At 37.4% G+C, this 9135-nt stretch overlaps 1 protein-coding gene across 1 annotated transcript in view; it reads right to left on the minus strand.

Annotated features, from left to right (window-relative positions):
• Positions 1-8656, minus strand: part of tjp3 (tight junction protein 3) — a 58772-nt gene extending 50116 nt beyond the window's left edge. Inside the window, exon 1 of the mRNA XM_061888553.1 lies at positions 8447-8656. The gene's annotated coding sequence lies outside the window, so the exon portion shown is untranslated. The remainder of the gene's footprint in view (positions 1-8446) is intronic.
• Between the last annotated feature and the right edge of the window lie 479 nt (positions 8657-9135).

Genomic DNA, 9135 nt, shown 5'->3' on the forward strand with positions numbered 1-9135 from the left:
GTGTGTGAATGTGAGTGTGAATGTTGTCTGTCTATCTGTGTTGGCCCTGCTATGAGATGGCGACTTGTCCAGGGTGTACCCCGCCTTCCGCCCGATTGTAGCTGAGATAGGCGCCAGCGCCCCCCGCGACCCAGAAAGGGAATAAGCGGTAGAAAAATGGATGGATGGATAATATGATAACACATTTACGAGTTTCTGTGTTAGTATTAATAACTTACAATTGTACTATTTTTGTATTGTTTCTGTTTCACAAATTCCACAGTGAATTCATGATGACGTCACCGTGGATTTACTGGGTCTGTTTAGCAGATTTAACAGCTAACTTCCACAGCATGACGATTACCTTTTCCTTTTTTTTTTTAAACAACCGTTTTACTGTCGTGTTACAGGCACCGTTTGGAAACAATTAAACTATGTGAACAAACATTTGTAAAATCTTTTAGTAGAAACAATTAATTTCGCAATATATGTATCTGTAAGTAATAGTCTAGTGCCACTAATACCGTATTTTTCGGACTATAAGTCACAGTTTTTTTCATAGTTTGGCCGGGGGTGCGACATATACTCCGGAGCGACTTATGTGTGAAATTATTAAAACGTTACCGTAAAATATCAAGTAATATTATTTATCTCATTCGCGGAAGAGACGAAGAAAATGTCAGCAATCGTCACACACACGTCAGCAGTCGTCACATACACGTCAACCAATAAGAATTCGGCGGGGGAGGTACATGGCAGAAGTGCATTGTGTGTCATGGAATGCTAACTGCTATATGCTATATGCTACTGCCGTAGCTATTAAAATGGATAATTTCATCGCTGACGGTAACTTATAAAAACTGAGAAGGGCTGAACAAAAATGCCACCAAAAAGGAAATCATGTACTGCAGATTACACAATATCAAATATTATTTATCTCATTCGCGGAAGAGACCAAGAAAATGTCAGCAATCGTCACACACACAACAACCAATAAGAATTCGGCGGGGGAGGGTCATGGCAGAAGTGCATTGTGGGTCATGGAATGCTAACTGCTATATGCTATATGCTACTGCCAGAGCTATTAAAATGGTTCATTTCATCATTGGCGGTAACTTCGAAAAACTGAGAAGGGCTGAACAAAAATTGGACCCAAGAGGAAATCATGTACTGCAGATTACAAGCTGGACGTAGTGAAATATGCAGCAGAAAACGACTAGAGGAAGCGGCGCATACCTTTGGAGTTGGCAGAGTTGTTTAGAAGTGACATCGAGGAAGAAGATTTCATCGGATTTATCGATTAGGAGTGACAGATTGTTTGGTAATTGTATAGCATGTTCTATATGTTTTAGTTATTTGAATGACTCTTACCATAATATGTTACGTTAACACAGTTGGTAATTTATGCGTCATATAACGCACATTTTCTAACGATTTTATCAAATACATTTCCTCCAAAAATGCGACTTATACTCCAGTGCGACGTATATGTTTTTTTCCTTCTATATTTTGCATTTTCAGTCGGTGCTTCGTATACTCCGGAGTGACTTATAAGCCGAAAAATACGGTACATGGAAAAATGTGAATTATTTTTTTCCCTTAAAATTCAGTGAATGACGCTTATATCGCGGTGATTTGTATAGTCCGGAAAATACGGTAATTGACAACATCCCCTGTACAAATAAAACCAAATTTGATTTAAATCAATTCACAACATTGTTTTTAACATGTAAACAGCGGTCACTTCTAAAAAGGTACCAACAAGACCAACTTACAGGCACCACTAGCAGTGGCGGTGGGAGCTCTGGAGGCACAGAACCAAAGTGCTTCATTAGTTTGAGTCGTTGGGTCGAGTTCATGGCGAACAAACACCTTCAAGTGGATCCCACTGACCCTTAGATAAATTCCAGAGAAGATCCGTACACGGCACTTAATTGTCTTACAGTAGCAAGGAGACTTTAATGTAAATACGATAATCAAAGTTCTGCATTGATCACTCCAAACTGTGTTATTCCCATCAAGAAGTCCGCCAGCTCAAAGTCTCAGTGGTATGCAAGCTTCTTGGTCCACTGTGAGACTTTCCCACAAGGCTGGTTTCAGTCCACTGGGCGCTATGGTTACGGTGAGGGGAATGAGAGCACTGGGCTGTAAATAATTGAAAAGGGGTGTTTGCTGCACGACTATAAACTTCCTAGGTGCCTTCACAGCTCAGTCATAGGACAAGATATATTTTTTTCCTGTCTTCTCTTCCATGTGGAACAAACATGACATGATGCTGGGCTGACACTTCATTATTTATACAAAGTCAGCAAGTGCTACTGTAAAGAAAACAAACACTCTCCTATAGTCAAAATTTAAACAATCCTAGTGTATTTGAATGCTTTAAAGCCCCACCCAATTGGCCATGAAACGTAACAAGTGGTTCGGGTTAGCCTCCAGGTGCATTTGTGCAGAGTGATGTCATCTATTATACCGTCCTGACTAACCAACTTGGTATCGGTAAGAAGGACTATGTGTGCTCTGGTGCTAGGTTGGAAATCTTCTGAAGGGACCATACTAGGAATGGGCGATACAGGTTGAAATCTATTTATTTTGCAGCTTCTTGCGATGACGCTATATAGCATGATATATCATTTGGTAAATAAATGCAATTTCAAACTATTGTATCAAAACTATTATTGATTTACTTGCTAATTTACTGTCAATAGCTGGTGACTTTCTGTTGTAACATAGTTCTACCTACACTTCTGGTAAAATGAAATCAACACTGTTTCTTATGTTGTTTGGATAGTTTACAATATTTTTGGGTGATATTACAAATTTGCATATTGATCCAATATCCAATTATTGCCCCAATTATAATGAGACAAAAACACAGGATGGCGGTGTAACACTATCAGTTAAAATTTTTGGAACAAAGGCTATCTGATTTAAATAATGCTCCCCTCACCCCCAAAGTCTTATTTGCAAAGTCTTTAAAAAACAAAAACAAAAAAATACACTGTAGTATCGACCATAGAATGACACTATACTTGGTATTGTTACTGTCGATTTTTGAATCGATCCACTCACTTTTGTTTATATTCAAGAGGTCAAGCTTAATACGCACTTTACATTTGTTAAACTCTCAAAGTGCTACCAAGTATTAAAGAAAAAGGTAAACAATTATAATAGAAAGTTAGAATATATAATAGAAAATTAAAATACAAGTAAAAACATAAAAACACTAGAAAATACATACAAACATTGATCAAATAGAAATAAAAACATGAAAGCACTGGATAAAACAGTTAGGCAAGAAATGCATTTAAAAAACAAGAAGGCAGAGAAATTAGATAAAAGCTGTGCTAAAAAGGTGATTGCAGGTAGCTTATCCCCCTAAAGTATGTGATAGCATGTTTAGCTATTTTTCGTCCTAATAATACTTCATAATAATAATATTACTTGAAAAAAAATGCAGTTTATTTGTCGCCATGGAGGCGAGGATTGCTGACTTAGAAGTGGCTTCGCTTTGTGGAGGACGCATCATTGCGTTGAATTAAAGTTAAAGCTAAAGTACCAATGATTGTCACACGCACACTAGGTGTGGTGAAATTTGTCCTCTGCATTTGACCCATCCCCTTGTTCACCCCGTGGGAGGTGAGGGGAGCAATAAGCAGCAGCAGTGGCCCCACTCGGGAATCATTTTGGTGATTTAACCCCCAATTCCAACCCTTGAAGCAGAGTGCTGCTAGCTGCTGCAGGTCGGAGACGCCGACAAAGACATGTGGGTGTCCAAGCTAAAGCGCCAGACAGCGGACTTTGAAGATGTTTCACGCTAGAAAGCCGTTGTTGTTCAGAATCACAAATGGTGTGATATTGAAAACCTCCCCAAGCCAAACAAACTTGTGTTCGAAACTTGGAACGCTATCCCAGACTTTTATGTGAACATGAAAAAGCATGCACTTGGACTCCTGTCCATTTTTGGATCCACATATGTATGTGAGTAGGTGTTCGCCAACATGAACCTCATTAAAAACAAACATTGCACACGCCTTACAATTCTGTGTGAAGATAAAGGTGACGCCATACAGCCCTGATGTGGAGACGCTGTGCGCTGCGGTTCAAGAGCAGAAATCACATTAACCAAGTATGATAAATATTTTCGTTTCCTATAATTTTGCATATATTCACATTTTTTAATTGTTCAGTGAAATAGACGTATTATTATTGAGGTTGGCAGCTGACTGCACGGCGCCAGTAAAAGGATGACAGCACAGACAGAGAGGACGGCATTTTTGGTTCTCTGCCAGTGGATAATTTAAATTTGGCGTTTAATTTTTTCATTACTACAAGGACGACTTAAACAGTCATTAAGTATTTTACTTAACCTTCAACCCGACGTCTTTTTCGGAGTTAAAAACGTTTTGTTGCATGCAGAAATTTAATTTAACTTTCTCTGCAGTCGTTCATTGATTTCATAAATGTAACCCATAACAGTTTGTTTGTACATAGCACAAAGCAAAAAAAAAAAACTTTATATGCAGTGTTATTTCATTTTATTTATTTTTTAATTTTATTTTATTTACCTATATATTTTTTTGTCCTGTCCAGCTTCTCAGGCAAATCCTATAGTTGATGTAGATGCCCATATAGGCCGTTCAGATTTACTTTACGAAAGAGAAGTGTAGGATTCGTCTCTTTTTGCCTTATTTGTATTTGAATTTATCAAATGTATTTATATTATCATTTGATGCAGGCGGGCTGGAGCAGGAGGGGATAGCGAAAAAAAGGAAGACAGAGGGGGAAATTGTGGGGATAAGAGGGGGATGAGACAGTGTAATTTAATTTTAAATTTCAAAAAAGTTTGGTGGCTCCCATGGTTTTCTTTAATTTGTGAAACGAGTCAAAATGGCTCTTTGAGTGGTAAAGGTTGCCGACCCCTGTTATAGGGCATACACACAAAGATGCCAACTGTTTCATGATGCGGTGTGACATGCTGTCTTTTAAAATTACTGTTAAAAACTCATTAATTATAGTTACTTGATACTTTACCTAAAATGTAACTGAATTACAAACGTAATTACTCTTAAATACACGTTTTAATTACTAGGAAGTAGGAACATTCATTAATGTGTTACTTGAAAAATAAACTTCAAATATCTGGCATAATGCAGTTAGGATATGTTTTAGTGTATGCCTTTTAAAATGCGATGCCTGTTGCCTTGTGACGTCAGAGATTCTAAACTTTGAGCTGTTTTTGTCAGCTTAGCATGTTAGCAGCAGCAGTTTGTCCGCCCTGACGACAGCTTTTTTTAGACTTTTGCTGGTTTGTGTTACCTGTGCTTAATAAATAGATTGAATGTGCTTCCATGGCGGTATGTCCTTGTCAACAAACGGGGTATTGTTTGGATGGCAAGTTGTTATTTTTTTTTGGTTGATTGATTGAAACTTTAATTAGTAGATTGCACAGTATAGTACATATTCCGTACAATTGACCACTAAATGGAAAAACCTGAATACAATTTTCAACTTGTTTAAGTCGAGGTCCACGTTATTCAATTCGTCACTTCTATCATTGATTTGTTGTTCAATGCTCCCTCAGATCCTTGTAGTTATGAGCAAGCAGTGCAGTTTGTGTCAAGTGGTGATGAAAAAACATTGTCTGTTACTGACAACTAAGATCTAGCTCCATGTTGGATTATGTGCGTTTAAATTAATTTCAAACATGCTATACAGATGGGCAAAAATGTTTCACCAGTTTTAGTGAGTATGGAGGGATTCATTTTGGAGCAAAATGCGATAAAAAAGTTTTAAATCCCTTTTCGCGCTCAGGTTTTTAAAACCACACGGCCTATTTTTACTGGCATTTGCGAGTACATTTGTCGCACTATAAACTGCATTTATTTGGAATTTTGCCTATCATTCACAATCGCTATGTACTGTAAGACAAGAACACGTTTTTCGTTTTAAATGCGTTCGTTCCCAGTCGTTAAATATTAGGTGGCTAACAATGCAGCTGATGGAAGTGCTCTGTTGCACCCATAAAACCTTCTAAAAACATCTGAAACTATCAACAATACTCCATTTACATCTCATGACCTGAATATTGACCAAGTATTAGTGATATTGATATTACATGCGCTAACGCAGACAAACTATTTTTAGCGGTGCGGTGATCACAGAGAGAGAACTCTCTTATAAATATATAATATGTAAGTATTACATATATGTTATACAAACCCAATTTCCATATAAGTTGAGAAATTGTATTAGATGTAAATATAAACGGAATACAATGATTTGGAAATCATTTTCAACCCATATTCAATTAAATGCATTACGAAGACAAGATATTTGATGTTCAAACTCATAAACTTTATTTTGCCAAAGTAGTCGGGAAAGGGCATGTTCACCACTGTGTTACATCACCTTTTCTTTTAACAACACTCAATAAACGTTTGGGAACTGAGGAAACTAATTGTTGAAACTTTGAAAGGGGAAGTCTTTCCCATTTTTGTTTTATGTAGAGCTTCAGTCGTTCAACAGTCCGAGGTCTCCGCTGTCGTATTTTACGCTTCATTATGCGCCACACATTTTCCATGGGAGACAGGTCTGGACTGCTGGCGGGCCAGGAAAATACCTGCACTCTTTTTTTACGAAGCCACGCTGTTGTAACACGTGCTGAATGTGGCTTGACATTGTCTTGCTGAAATAAGCAGGGGCATCCATTGAAAAAGACGGCGCTTAGATGGCAGCATATGTTGTTCCAAAACCTGTATGTACCTTTCAGCATTAATGGTGCCTTCACAGATGTGTAAGTTACCCATGCCTTGGGCACTAATGCACCCCCATACCATCACAGATGCTGGCTTTTGAACTTTTCGTCGATATCATTCTGGATGGTTCGCTTCCCCTTTGGTCAGGATGACAAGATGTCGAATATTTCCAAAAACAAGTTGAAATGTGGACTCGTCACACCACAGAACACTTTACCACTTTTCATCAGTCTATCTTACATGATCACAGGCCCAGAGAAGCCGGCGGCGTTTCTGGATGTTGTTGATAAATGGCTTTCGCTTTGCATAGTATAGCTTTAACTTGCACTTACAGATGTAGCGACAAACTGTATTGAATGACAGTGGTTTTCTGAAGTGTTCCTGAGCCCATGTGGTGATATCCTTTAGAGATTGATGTCGGTTTTTGATACAGTGCCGTCTGAGGGATCGTAGGTCACGGTCATTCAATGTTGGTTTCCAACCATGCCGCTTACGTGGAGTGATTTCTCCAGATTCTCTGAACCTTTTGTTATTATGGACCGTAGATATTGAAATCCCTAAAAGTTCTTGCAATTGCATTTTGAGAAAAGTCGTTCTTAAACTGTTTGAGTAGTTGCTCACGCAGTTGTGGACAAAGGGGTGTTCTTGTGAAAGACTGAGCATTTTTTGGGAAGCTGTTTTTATACCCAATCATGGCACCCAACTGTTCCCAATTAGCCTGCACACCTGTGGGATGTTCCAAATAAGTGTTTGATGAGCATTCCTCATCTTTATCAGTATTTATTGCCACATTTCCCAACTTCTTTGTAACGTGTTGCTGGCATCAAATTCTAAAATTAATGATTATTTGCACAACAACATTTTTTTTATAAGTTTAAACATCAAATATGTTGTCTTTGTAGCATATTCAACTGAGTATGGGTTGAAAATGATTTGCAAATCATTGTATTCCGTTTATATTTACATCTAACACAAATTCCCAACTCATATGGAAACGGGGTTTGTAATACCAGGGTTTCCCACACATTCTTTTATTTGTGACGGCCCGCCACGAAAGAATTATGGCCGCCACAACTAAAAAAAATAAAAATAAAAAAAACATATTTTTTTTCGGCTTTTGACTCGCTCGACCGCTCATCAAAGCAATGTGTCTTAAATTAATTAGCGCACCGACGGCAATTCAAGGAAATACGGTATATCGTGTATCGTGAAATGGCCTAAAAATATGGAGATATTAAAAAAAGGCCATATCTCCCAACCCTAGTTTGAGACTGTAAATAAATAGAAATACAAAAGCTTTAAAGAAAGGACGCAGCTGTTTGTCATAATGGAAACTATTGTGAAACTCTCCTGACAGGCAAGTAGAAACTCGCATGTGTGGCAGAACCAGAAAGGTGAGAGCTGAAGGATGAAGAGAGTGGAACCAACATAACAAATGTAAACACAAATGCTCAAATCAGCAAACATCCATTAGATGTTATTAATAAATATTTTCTACTAGCTTCAAGCTAACAGATAGCCAACATGAATTCTCACAGGCACTTTCGTTACACTCCGCAACCGCCTAAAAAAAATAATTTTCATTAATACAAACACTTGAATAACTCTTAAAAAAAATCTAAATTAAGTTTTTAACACATATTAGCTCAATTTTACAATATTTTCCAAGGACATTATCGATGGACATGTAGACTGTAATTGCAAATTACCTGCTGTAACACTTCCGGTTAGCGTGCTTATCTCCGTAATCCAAATTTGTAGAAAAATGTCGGCGCTAAATCCACTCTTAAATGTCACTCCCGTTTGCTTTGTGTGGTTTGAGTCAAAAATAAGGTTTCTTCTGTGGGGTTTCGGCGCGACTGAGTTTTATTTGGAATCTTCCTTCCGTGGACAGGTAAAGGGGCGTGGTTGCATTATACGCCCGAGTGGGCGGGGTTTAGTCTGAGGCGGAAGTCGTCACAAGCAACACTTTTCTTGTAAGTGTTGACATTTATAAATATAGGTTTGTAAAAAAATAAATAGTAACACTTTTCTTTATTCTTCTTAGAGTCGTATTAAAGTTATTGTCAATCATATTATTTTAAAATAGAAATATTTGCATAATTTGTGAAAATACCGACATTTTATGAAAAAGGATTGGGAAAAATGTTATTAAATAAATCTCCGCTAGAGGGCAGAAGATTTAACAACACTCAAAAACAGTGTGTCTCTAAGCCTTATTTTTTACACAGAAATTAAAAGACAATTTAATGCATTTTAATGATTTATTTCTCTTTTTTTTTCACATTTGATACATTTTTTTACAAAAAACATTCTCTATAAAAATGGCAGTGATGGATTCCCCTTTATGTATGAAATACATTTATTTAGATTAATACTTACCTCAATTCTGATTATA

The sequence above is a fragment of the Nerophis ophidion genome, linkage group LG26 (genome assembly GCF_033978795.1).
Source record: "Nerophis ophidion isolate RoL-2023_Sa linkage group LG26, RoL_Noph_v1.0, whole genome shotgun sequence".
NCBI lineage: Eukaryota > Metazoa > Chordata > Actinopteri > Syngnathiformes > Syngnathidae > Nerophis > Nerophis ophidion.